The sequence below is a fragment of the Grampus griseus genome (genome assembly GCF_964374135.1).
Source record: "Grampus griseus genome assembly, chromosome: 8".
Lineage (NCBI taxonomy): Eukaryota > Metazoa > Chordata > Mammalia > Artiodactyla > Delphinidae > Grampus > Grampus griseus.
The window spans coordinates 91494886-91507177 of NC_139002.1; positions in this window are offsets into that span (position 1 = coordinate 91494886).

A 12292-nucleotide genomic window follows, 5' to 3' on the forward strand; every position below is an offset into this window, starting at 1 on the left:
GATGGGAATTCCTATACCATCATTCTTCCTCTCCTCCCAAGCCCTTACCCTGGGCAGAACTGCCAAGAAGAGGAATCTCATCTTCAGGATCAAGTGTGCTTGCTATTTCAGAACCTGCTGGCATTCCCCATCCAGTCCAGGGGAACAGCTGGGGGGCATTTTCCACATCTTTTTCCAGACCTCCAGCTGCCCCTGTCTGACCACCTCTGAGGAAATTCACAGATCTGAAACATACACAGACCATCCACTTCTACATACATGGCGTGACTAATAGGCTCCTCCAGGGAAACAGAGAAACACATTGTCCTGTATCGCTTTACAACACTGAATTAAATTGATGAAGGTCAGGGTCTCGTGCCACATATTTAAAAGGGCAGTCCAAGTATTTTCTGTTCTGGAAACAACTGAGAAATCTGTTGTTTTGAAGGAACAGAGACTTAAATAAAACTTTCTCTTCTTTTCCTCATCTTCCTCCCATCTCTAGCACAATAAATGTTGATTCCTTCCATTTTTTTCCCATAGCACTTTGTGCAAAATTCTATCAACATCTCTTCCATCATGCTATAAATATCTGCTCCCATGTCTTTCTCCCTGAGTAGGCTCTGTAGGTCTGTCTTTCATTATCCTCTTGGCATGATTGATCTCATTACTTTGCCCTTTTACTTTGCCTCGTGTATTTCATGTTCATGCTTTCCAGTGTCATTTTATTATTGCAGCTGTTGAAGTAATTTAAATATGCTTTGAGAGTATACATAATGTTGGGAAACTTATTTTTCAAAGTGAACCTCACAGATTTAGACATTTAAAAAGGGCTTCAATTTTGCCCTGCTTTCTAAATCCTCCACAGCCTAAATATTCCATTATCTCCTTTTGCAACCCCAAAGTGTCTCAAATTAAAAACCACACTTCAACTAAAGTCACAACCAGTGAAGAAGATTGGATTGTTCTCTTTTCTGGAGAATAGACACAGCAGGTATTGAATATTTTGGCAAAACTCAACTCCTAACGGCACTAATGGTGTCATTTGGCACTAATGCATTGTCAGGAATTAAAATCTGAACAATAGAATTAGAAGCAAGACAAAAAAACACATCAATAAAATTCATCTCAGGCAGACAAGTATGTGGTCCGCATTCGATGGAGGGATTATATGCATACGTAAATAAACCATTAAAATCCTCCTGCTAAGAGTCTGCCCAATTCATGGTGATTTGAGTTGCTGCAGGGACAATGGCAAATCTACACATAATTTGTTTGTTTGCAGGATGAGAAGGAAGAATTTGACAGATTTTAAACATATCCAGAGAGTCCATTTCTACATTCGTATAGTAGTTAATATGATATTTCAGTAAAAATGTGGAGCACATTTTCCAATGTGTATTTGTAAAAAAAATAAATAAATAACTGCTACAGTCTAGTCCTATTCCAACAGTTCCCAAGGCACCATCTAAATTCTTTGGTGAGTTTATCATGTGTTATAGTGAATGCTGTATTGCTCAAGGTACTATGAATAGAAAAGGAAGGAGCGAACATACATTTATTGAATCTTATGGTTAGGTACCTTATGAAATCCTTACAACAACTCTCTAAGGCAAGTTTATTAGCTTCATCCAAAGACGAAAATAACCTAAGAAAGTCTGAATCTTGCCCAGTGGAATATAATTGGCAAATAATGGAAACAGGATTCAAACAGAGATTGCTTTGGTGCTAACATCCATGTTCTTCCCATTGCCTTACACTGGTTGATATAAAATTCATCTAAAAATGTTGGATTTCAGAGCATGAATCACTTCCTCTCTGTCCAACACACACACACACACACACACACACACACACACACACACACACATCACTCTTATTTTCCTCTCTGTCAAAGGCCAGTTTAAGTGTTGCCTTCATCCTAAAACCTTCCCTTTTTTGACCTACAATGGCATGCACTGCTTCTATTATACAATTCTGATCTTCAGACCATATTGTCATGGGGGGGGCGAGTGGGCAGCTAATTATTTCTCAGAACTAGTTATGTATCCTCAGATAGACTACGATAATTCTTAACCTAAGAAATATGTCCAACTTCATGTCTATGCTCAATGACATACCTCATCTTGGCTCCTAATAAATGTATAATCAAAACTTGTTAATTTACTGAGTTATTATAACTGTTATTATACAATATTACTGAGTGGTACTTCATACATTAGAGTTACTTCAATGTAGTCGAGTACAAATATTTTTTTTATAAAGGTATTGTGTGCTTACTAGGACATTGTGAGGGCCTTTTTATGTAAAACTAATAAATCGCACCTTAAGGTATAATACGTGCACGTGTGAATTTTCAACTGTTAGGGTTGCTTACAATGGGAGTAGAACTGCAAACTGAAAAGAAGATAGGGAAACAAAATGAACTTCCATTATAGTAATGGTAAATTCGTATACTAGAAAGTATAATAGACACCCTGCTATCTCCAGGAACATATTTAACTTTCTGTAATTGTTGTTTTCATAAACTCCCTACTTCAAAACTTCATTGCTTTCCCTGTTCCTCTTTCATCTGGAGGTGAAATTATGTGTGGACAGCAAGACAATGGAAGAGAAATACAATCTTTTAAGAGAATGGCATGAAGCTGCCTCGTCAGCAAAAGCCCCTGCCCTTTATTGTATCACCAATTTTCCATATATACAAGAAAGGGTGAGAATACCTTTCTGGGAGAGGGTCTTTTATCCTAAGCTGCATCCTACCACATGGTAAGGTCCTTTAAACACAAACAGTGCTTTCTACTTGGTGAGTGACTTGTTAAAGGATCTAGTCCATGCCTTTCTACAATGAGAAAATAATACCATTAACTATTGCAGCCAAAGATACTTCCAAATGAGATACAAGAGTGTCATGGGTTCACATTGCATCACAGACCTTCAACCCAAGAAGACTTGAAAAGAAATCACGATGCTTCCTAAATTGAGTACAAAGCAAACCATTTTGTGATTCTGAGTTTACAGAAGGAAAGTGTTGCATCTGATTTTATATTTTTATGATTTTATGCAGAGCTTTATAATTCATCCTGAAATTAAACATTATATGTTTTAAAAATGAAAATACAGAGAGACATTGAAAACATAAATAAGCATTCTTTAGGAAAATGCCGTGATTTTCAAGACGGAATTAGAATTTACATAACTTATAACTGTGCCATTGGCGAAGAGATCAGTTGAAAAAAAATGTTAAAAGATACGCCTTTTAACACATGACATTTTGGGACCCATCTGGAGATCTATTTAGAACCATGATTATCAACACAGGCTGTATGTACTTCAGAATCACTAATGGAGCTTTTGGAAACGTACTCATCCCTGGAGAGTCTGAATCAGCAGGTGACGCTCCCATATAGAGAACTTTAAATTTCTTCAGAAAATCCTGATGCACAGTAGGGATTGAGAACCTCTGATTTAGAGAATCTAGGTAGAATCATTTAAGTATCTTACTTTACCAAGCCCTGTTTTCAACCCCTTTGAAAGCTATTTTGAATTCTAAACTTTTCAGCTTTCACTTTCTGAAGGAGGAAGTTAATATTGGTACTTAAAGGCTCTGTGTTTTAGACAGAACCTCAGCTTTACAGGCCTCAAATAGGATTATTTTGAATTTATTTAAAATCTACAGCTGATGTTGCTATCTGAGAGAGTTTTCAGTCTTATCCCAGCAGTACCCCTCGTGCTACAAATGTGATATTTCTCATAATAAGAGGTAATCACAATGGTGACCAGCAAACAGTCAATCTAAAATGTCCATTTAACCTAAAAACATGTTCCACTAAAAGAAGGTGTTGAAAGTAAATATCATAAAGAGTAATAGTAGTTAACATTTATTGATATCTTACTATGTGACAAATAGTATGCCAGGTGCATACTCTTTTTCCCTTAATGATAACAGAATGAAGTGGGTATTATTATCCCTCTTTACAGTGACTATTATTATGCCTATTTGCTATTATCTCTATTTATGGTAAGGAAAGCAATACTTAGAAAACGTAGTTTGAAAAGAGATCATAGCGATAGCATACAACCATGACAAAGTTCAAAGTCTACCTTACTTGCTCTTAAATACCTCACCACACCACTCCAATCTATTACCACTACCTTAAAACAATAACAAAATCAAACTAACGAAACTCCACCTTTCCTTTCTCCTTTATTTAACCTGAGATCTGTTTCTCTAAATACTACACAGTAAAGAGTAAATTTGTATGAACATTGAATAGGCTATTGATACATAGCTTTGGTTTTGTGTATTCCAAGGGATGTAAATTTCTTATCTCTGCCCCACTCTGGGAGGAAAAGATCCTTGCAGAGCAAGTTTTAGGAACTCAAATGAGTCTCTGAGGGCAACCCTTATTTCTGAGGCAGGTCCTGTTACATCTGGCTAATAATTACTCTTTTAGAACTTGGAATTCCTTCTTAGAATCTTTATCTCCTGAGAGAAATGCAAAATGGAAGGAGGTTATACTTCCCAAGACATATGTAAAACTAACCCACATGTGGGGCTTCTAGGGTTAATGCAAGGATTCTCCCAAAAGAGCAACTCGAGTACGTTCCTCCTCCCATTCTGGTGGTCCATGCTTGCTGGAGGTGATGATGAGACAATCCATTCTTTTGACATAAGTCAAACCATTTCTCTATTATGATAGCCATGGCTCGCCAATCTAATTAAGGGAAACACTACACAGTCAAGGTATCAGTTTGCTCGGTCTACCATAACAAAATATCACAGTCTGGGTGGCTTAAAGCACAGAAATTTATTTTCTCACAGTTCTGGAGGCTAGAAGTACAAGATCAAGGTGTCTGCAGGTTTGACTTCTTTTGAAATCTCTTTAACTTGCAGATTGCTGGCTTTTCACTGTTTTCTCACAGTTTTTCCTCCGTGTGCATGCATGTCTGTGTCAACCTCTCCTTTTTATAAGGACACTGGTTGTTTTGGATTAGAGCCACCCTAAAGACCTCATTTTAATTTAATTACCTATTTAATGCTATTATCTCCAAATACAGTCACATTCTGGGACACTGGGATGTCAGGACCTCAAAATATGAATTTTGGAGGATATTATTCAGCCCATAACACTCACTCTTTTTCTTTTAAAAGACAGAGAAATATTAAGATTTAAGATTCTCTTCCATTTTATTTATATAACCTCTACTTTTTCAACCAACCTAAGAACCCAAATCCTTACGATGAGGCAGAGGTGAAGAAAGGAGAAGAGGAGGACTATTGACTTTCATTTTCACACAGTTACTCCTTGCACAGTTGATTGGAAGCTGGAAATTCAATAAACAAAGATTTCCACTCCCACGGTGTTTACAGCTGCAACTAACAAGATCATTGACTGTTTATAGGCAGAAGGAAGTTGAGAATTATCATGTGTATCTGGTGATTTTGATCACAGTAGTGTATACAAACAATCTGCGTAAACCAGCTCTAATGCTTCTTTTCTGTTTTTCCTTCTTCAATAAGGTGTCTACTGGGAAAAAGGCTGCGCATAATGACGCTGGAGCACCTGCTGTAAGCCAGGTGCTGCCATGGAGTTGTAAACTCTCCATTTGAGTAGCCTTTTAAAAAATCATAAGAGACTTTCATACACTAAAGGGTTGGATGCATTTTATGTATCCCAAAATAATTTTCACCAACATTTCCACTCCCAATTCAACCCAGAAACATATCCTACCTAAGGAAAAACAATGAGCCTGCCATTCAAAACCCGTCCCCAACAGACTCTTTCCTTTCCAATAGACCTGTAAACCCTAGTCCTTTTTTTATATATAAATTCTGTAGTTTCCTCTGCTTTGCCATCTGCTTCCATCCTTTCAACAACACTGAATGTGGGAAAGACAGCAGAGAAGCTTCATTTTACAGATCAGAAAAGAGAGCTTCAGAAGGGTTAAATGACTTTCCCGAAATTGCAGAACACAAAGGCTGGTAATGAAAGTAAAATTTTCTTCCCTTACTAACTTTAAAACGCTATTACTTGAGAGGATTTCATAACTAGCATAGATTGGTAGTGGCTAGCATATTACATAGCAGGCATTTGATAACTCGTGCTGAACCGAACTATGTCAAATATGCTCAGGTCCTGGCTCTGGCTGAAACTGACTCAATGAATGTGAGTTGGGGATATTCCCTGGCCCCTGAAGTATTAAAACAGAATTTCTGCTCAACCCTAAACCTCTCACTGTGGTATGAGGCATTCATTCTTCACTCCCATCAACTCTGAATGTAGACCCCTTTTGGCAATGTGGGTAAGGGCACATGGAAGACTCTTTGATGACTGGCACATATGGACATTATGGTGGTCATCAATGGATTCATTCATAACTGCATCTCAGACCCAGAGAATCAGTGGTAGAATTTATTTTATCACTTCCTATGATTTGACAAACTAGGAATGAACCACAGTGTGCAGGCCACTTGCTTTATCTCCCGATTCATTCAGTTATTGATATAATTCCAGTCAGACAAGCATTCAGTCCTATTCTAAAAGGTTCTATCCAAAGTTCAGTGCTATAAACTATCATTAAGAATCTTAGCGTGGGGCTTCCCTGGTGGCGCAGTGGTCGAGAGTCCGCCTGCCAATGGAGGGGACGCGGATTCGTGTCCAGGTCCGGGAGGATCCCACGTGCCGCGGAGCGGCTGGGCCCGTGAGCCATGGCCGCTGAGCCTGCGCGTCCGGAGCCTGTGCTCCGCAACGGGAGAGGCCACAGCGGTGAGAGGCCCGCGTACTGCCAAAAAAAAAAAAAAAATCTTAGCATGACACATTAATCCATATCTGCACATTACAATGGGCAGCCTCCAAATTCATCATAACCTGAACACAGACATACTCAGGAGTTCCAGGAAGCTGAGAGTTTTTCATTAAGTGGAATTCTCATGAAGAGATGGAACCAATAATGGAAAAATATTTTGAGATTTCCGTAAGAAAAGAGCTATTTGGTGGCTATGTTACATTTAACATTTTTCTCCAACAGCCTCAAAAATGAAAAACAAAAAGCAAACAAACAACAAAGCAAAACAAGCAGAAAACATTCGCAAAGTGTAGAATGCAATCGATCCAAAATTGCATACTCAAGGAAAAAGATAAAACAAATATCTGGGAACATAATGGACTCAAACCTTCCTTGATAAATTCATGTCTGATTCAGAAACTGAAGCTAATGATAGATACATAAGGAGATTGCTATGAGTTCTGGATTTGTAGATGATCCAGGTAAACCTATTCCAAGAATCACACCTGTGAACCAAGAACCACGATCCATGGGAAGGATTCTGTGAACTCCCTGAAATAATTGAAAAATTGTACGTGTGTGCAGGGAGAGGGTGAAAGTCCCATAGAGAAAGAACAATGGCTCTCAGACCTGTTCAACGCAGTACATCAAAAATAAAATAAAAAAGAAAGAATAAAATGGTTGTTAGTGAAAAATCATAATTTCAATAAAACATCTTCATTTGGTTCAAAGTCTCAACCAAAAATCATCTTGGAGGAAAGCAAGTCTTATTATAAAATAATTAATTAAATTATTCAGACAGAGTGTAAACCTATGATTCATTCTTTTTCTGTCACTGCAAAAACACCAAATGCATTAGTGTCTCAAAGGGAGGAGAAGAATCCTGAGTGATAATTTATCTTTTAAAGGGGCACAAACTCAAATTCTTCACTCAAAATCAATAATCTACATATGCTAGCTCTCCTACATTTAGTCACAGATCTTACTTTGTGGGATGCACACACTCCCCTTGAGTCCACAATTATGTAATTGTACAAAACTGGCCAAAGTACCCAACATTACTTTGTGAAACTCTTTCATTTTAATCATTATGGTCCAACTGTAAAAAAGATGTCAGGAGCTGAAATTCAGCAGCAAGTGCTCAAATGGAAAACAATGTGAACATTTCTATAACACATATCCTTGTCTTTCTTCTAACTCTGTAGTCGGACTGTAATCTTTGCTCAAAACAGTTAATAGTATCGGGCTTTCAAGGAATGTGATTTTGAAATAATATTTTCTTGTATATATTATCAAATGAGCAACCTATTATATTACACTAAATTCAACTATAAGTATCGATACATCCCTTTTATAATTAAAAAATGTCATTCCTGTATAAATGCAAAATAACCTTCCATTTCCCTTATCTACCACATTCTATTTATAATTTTAGTGACAGTATAATGATGTTAACATTATAATATCTTGTAGAGAAAAATACTAAGATCCTTACTTCTAAATTATGACCTACCAAGGAATATGTGTGCCTATTTGTATATTCATACATACATATTTATATATATACACATATGTGTGTATATGTGCCTACGTATATATACATATGACTGCATACACATATATAAATTTCAAATATTATCAAATGAGAACATTTTTGAATTTGAATGCAAAGCATTAGGCAAAACTTGTATGTTTGTGTTTATACTATAGGATTTTAAAAATGATTTAACAATTAATTTAATTTGGTCTAAGATAAGCCAATATCACTTTAGGTTTCTGCTCTCTGTCCTATCTGTCTGTGTCTTTCAGAATAAAGTTACAAATATAAAATAGTTACACTATAAAAAGTAGAGCTTACTGATTTTAGTGGGACATTTTTTTTCCTTAATAAACATTAATGGCTAACTTGGTTAAAACTAATTAGTTCCTTGTGTTATACTGTTTCATCATATTTTTAAAACCATGTGTATATATGTTTTAATACCCAAAGAAGTGTCTTAAAACACAAATGCCTAGAGCTAATTTAATAGCACTATGAGATAGAAAAATTCAAAATATTGTGATATTGAATTTTACAAATGGAAATTTTACTTAAATTCAAATTGTATTCCTAACAGAGGGATCAAATCTTGCTCCTAACAAACTCCAAGGTTTAAGTGTCCACTATTCCATTTATTTTTTTTCAACATTGTGTACCTACTATGTCTCAAAGAGGTAGGCAAAGAATGTCTGGCTCCTACACAGGAAAAACTCTGAATGATGTGGGGAAGACAGACAATAAACATTTAATTACTAAATGATGTGATAAGCACCATGGTCAAGGTGTGTACAAAGCGCTTGGGGAGAACAGAGGTTATGCTATAATGGAAAGTTAATGTCAATTTATGCTAACAATCAGTGCACACAATTTAATAAATGGAACAAATAAAATGAACTGTCTTAAGGCAATGGCACTTAGTTCAGGACTTTTCACAGACACACGAGGTACAGAAGGTATAGGAAATCAAGGAACATATATTTAGTGCATTATTCTTTTAATCCATTTGCTTTAGACAAGCAGCTGAACTGTTTGGATGGGCTCCAAGAAAAGCTTTCTTTTACAATGGGTACCACTCTATTACAAACCACATTCCACTCTATTTTACCATAAAAACATATTTTTACAGTTAGATCTGATTTGTAGGGATTTGAAAGAAGTAGTGAATCCCTACACAGACGGAAAAACAATGTCAAAAAAAAAAAAAGTAAATACAATTCTGTGACAAATGACCACCATACCTGTCATTTGCTTGTGGTTATTATGTGTTAAGGCAAAAAAGAATGAAACAAGATATGATTTGAAAACAGAAACAAAAATAGATTTTAAGTGAATCCTTTTTCTGAAAACCAGTTGATGATTCTGATGCAGGGTATGGAACCCTAAGAGCTTCTTACTTAAGTTCTTTTTGATGGCAATGAGGTGAAGATTTCAACCAGGTGTGTAGTCCTACTTTCTTCTTGGGGTTGGGGGCAAGTGGACAGTGGCTGTTTAGGCATCTGACATGAAATAGACATCCCTGAAATTAAGTAGGCATAGAAAGGGAATTCTCCAGGTATATCAAAAGTAGAACTGAAGCCAAAGCCAGGAAGCTTGGGGAGGAGGAGAAGAAGAAAGGATTGTTTCTTCAGTCACAAAGAATGGAATTCCTGTCTGAAGCTGCTTCAGTGTTTTGGCTACTCCCCAGATGCATGAATACTTCTGAGAAACAGCAAGATCGCTATCTAGTGTGGGAAGTCAAAGGAGATTTGTGGCGGGGGTGGGGGGGGGAGAAGATTCCTGTCAAGCCTCTGGCCACATCCAGGGCTTCCCTTTTAATGAGTCAATATAAACATCAAACCAAGTGCTGAATCAATGAATTCACCTACCTAATTTCGTAATTAGTGGAAGCAAGTCTAAGATGAAGTGCTTACCCTGCAGAATCACCACACACACAAAATAGGAGACTCTAATGTGAAGAAGGACTTGGCGAGATAGAGACAGGAGAGGAAAGAAAGAAATTTGAAAAGCATGGTTAAAAAAAAAAAAAAAAAGAGACAGAGGAGGGCAAGAAGCTGTAAAGAAAGGAAATAAGCCGGCCAGAATATCTGTGAAAAACAAGGAAAATGTATTTCCATTCTCTCTGGCAAATGCAGTTCTTGTTACCTGCAAATAGTTCTATGAAATGTCATAGACTCTAGAAAGAGAGAGCTCAGAAGAACACTGCAGAGCATCTAAATCAAACTCCTCAGTTTACAGACACAGAAGGCTGAGAAAGGAGAAACTTGCCTGGAGTCCTGAGGCCAGAGAGTAGCAGCATCAGTCCTGGAAAGTTACGTCGGACAATGGCGTTCAGCAGTGGGAAATGGCCATTACCCAGATGCTGCTGGGGAAGCTACAGAGATATGGGCTGAGCTTACTTTCCTATTTTACCCACAACTACCTGCCCCAGGTTTTCTCTAGGGCTGTAATGTTTATATCTTATGGCAGTGTTCTAGACTATTGAACTATTGAGGTTAACTGAAGTTAATGACAGATACAATGGTCATTTGTCACAGACTTGTGAACACACACACACACAACTTATCTTGCCAAGTAATAACGTTAGGAGAAAATTTTTTTTTAAATACCATATATTATCATAATCATGCACCTTTAAAAAAGAAGGCATTATGAACCTAATAAAATGACAAGAAAAAAAGAATAAAAGTCAGTTTTTCAGATCATATAAATTTAATTTTGTGAGAAATTCACTACATTCTGCTTTTTTTCCATACTTGTTATTGCAAACTTCATTACCACACCTGCCCATTTTGTGGATTAGCTTCAGGAACGAATGCCATGTATTAGAATAATAAGCAAATATGGCCAGGAGATGTAAAATATTAAGAGTTAAGACTTCATTGTGCTCCTTGTAACTTTCACAGAACAGGAAGTTGGAAAAATTGATGTCACGAATGTGGCCCTTGCTCAATCCTGGGAAATCCATCATCATGTCAGCAGTACAGAAAAACGGAAGCACATAGCCGTCTGCCAAAGACACGCATGTCTTTGCCCACAAAAGCACATTGCTTTGACTAGGGAGTTTCACATCCCTGCTAAGCAAACAGCCACAGGAAACTTGAAGCTCTGATCTACTGCTCTTCAAGCAGCAGCTCTCTAAAGGTACCCTGCAGAAAACTCAGCAAAAGAGACTTCCTTTTATTTCAAAGATGACACACTGCTAGGTGGGGTCCTCTAATGCAAAAGGTTGCCTCACCCCAAGTAGAGTCTATGAGGGCCTCTATTAGGAAAATTAATGAAAATCTAATTAGAAACAAAGCACCGCTTTCTAAAATTTTGTTAGATCAGCAGTCGATAGCTTGTAAAAGCAAATTTTTTTTTCAGTGACAAAGCATATATCGAGCATCTCCTATGGGTAAGGCATGGAAGTAAAGACACAGAAATGACAGCCAAGGGACGGACCTCAGACAGCCTTCAGTCTAGGTGGGAAAACAAACAACAGGTACATAGAACGACTTACCCATACAGAGCAGGACATAGGAAATGGAAAATAATACATCATAGCCAAGAAATACATACTGAAATGGAGAAAAGAGGAAGAGGTGAGAAACAGAGGTCCCCTAGCGGAGTGGAAGGTTTCAGGGTCCAGCATTTATTTCATAAGTGCAGCTTTGCTAGTAGGAGAACTGCACAAAAGCAGTACCTTTGGAAGATAAATAACCGGTGATAAAGACAGACTGGACGGAGAAGGATAAATTAGGGCATGATTATAGCTATCTGGGCCTGTTAAGTGTTAAAAGCCTGAGTTAGGGTAGGAAAGGGGCATATTCTAGAGACAATATAAAGCAAGAACCTACTCTGTCTTGCCAGCCCCAAGGGATAGGAAGCAGTGGTTCAGATATTATAAAATAGTGATTAGCCCAAGCCTCTTCCATTTGTTTTTTAAAAGGCCTTAGAGTAGGGGATAAGAAGCCACAACTGATATTAAAGTCACTTTATATTATTTGA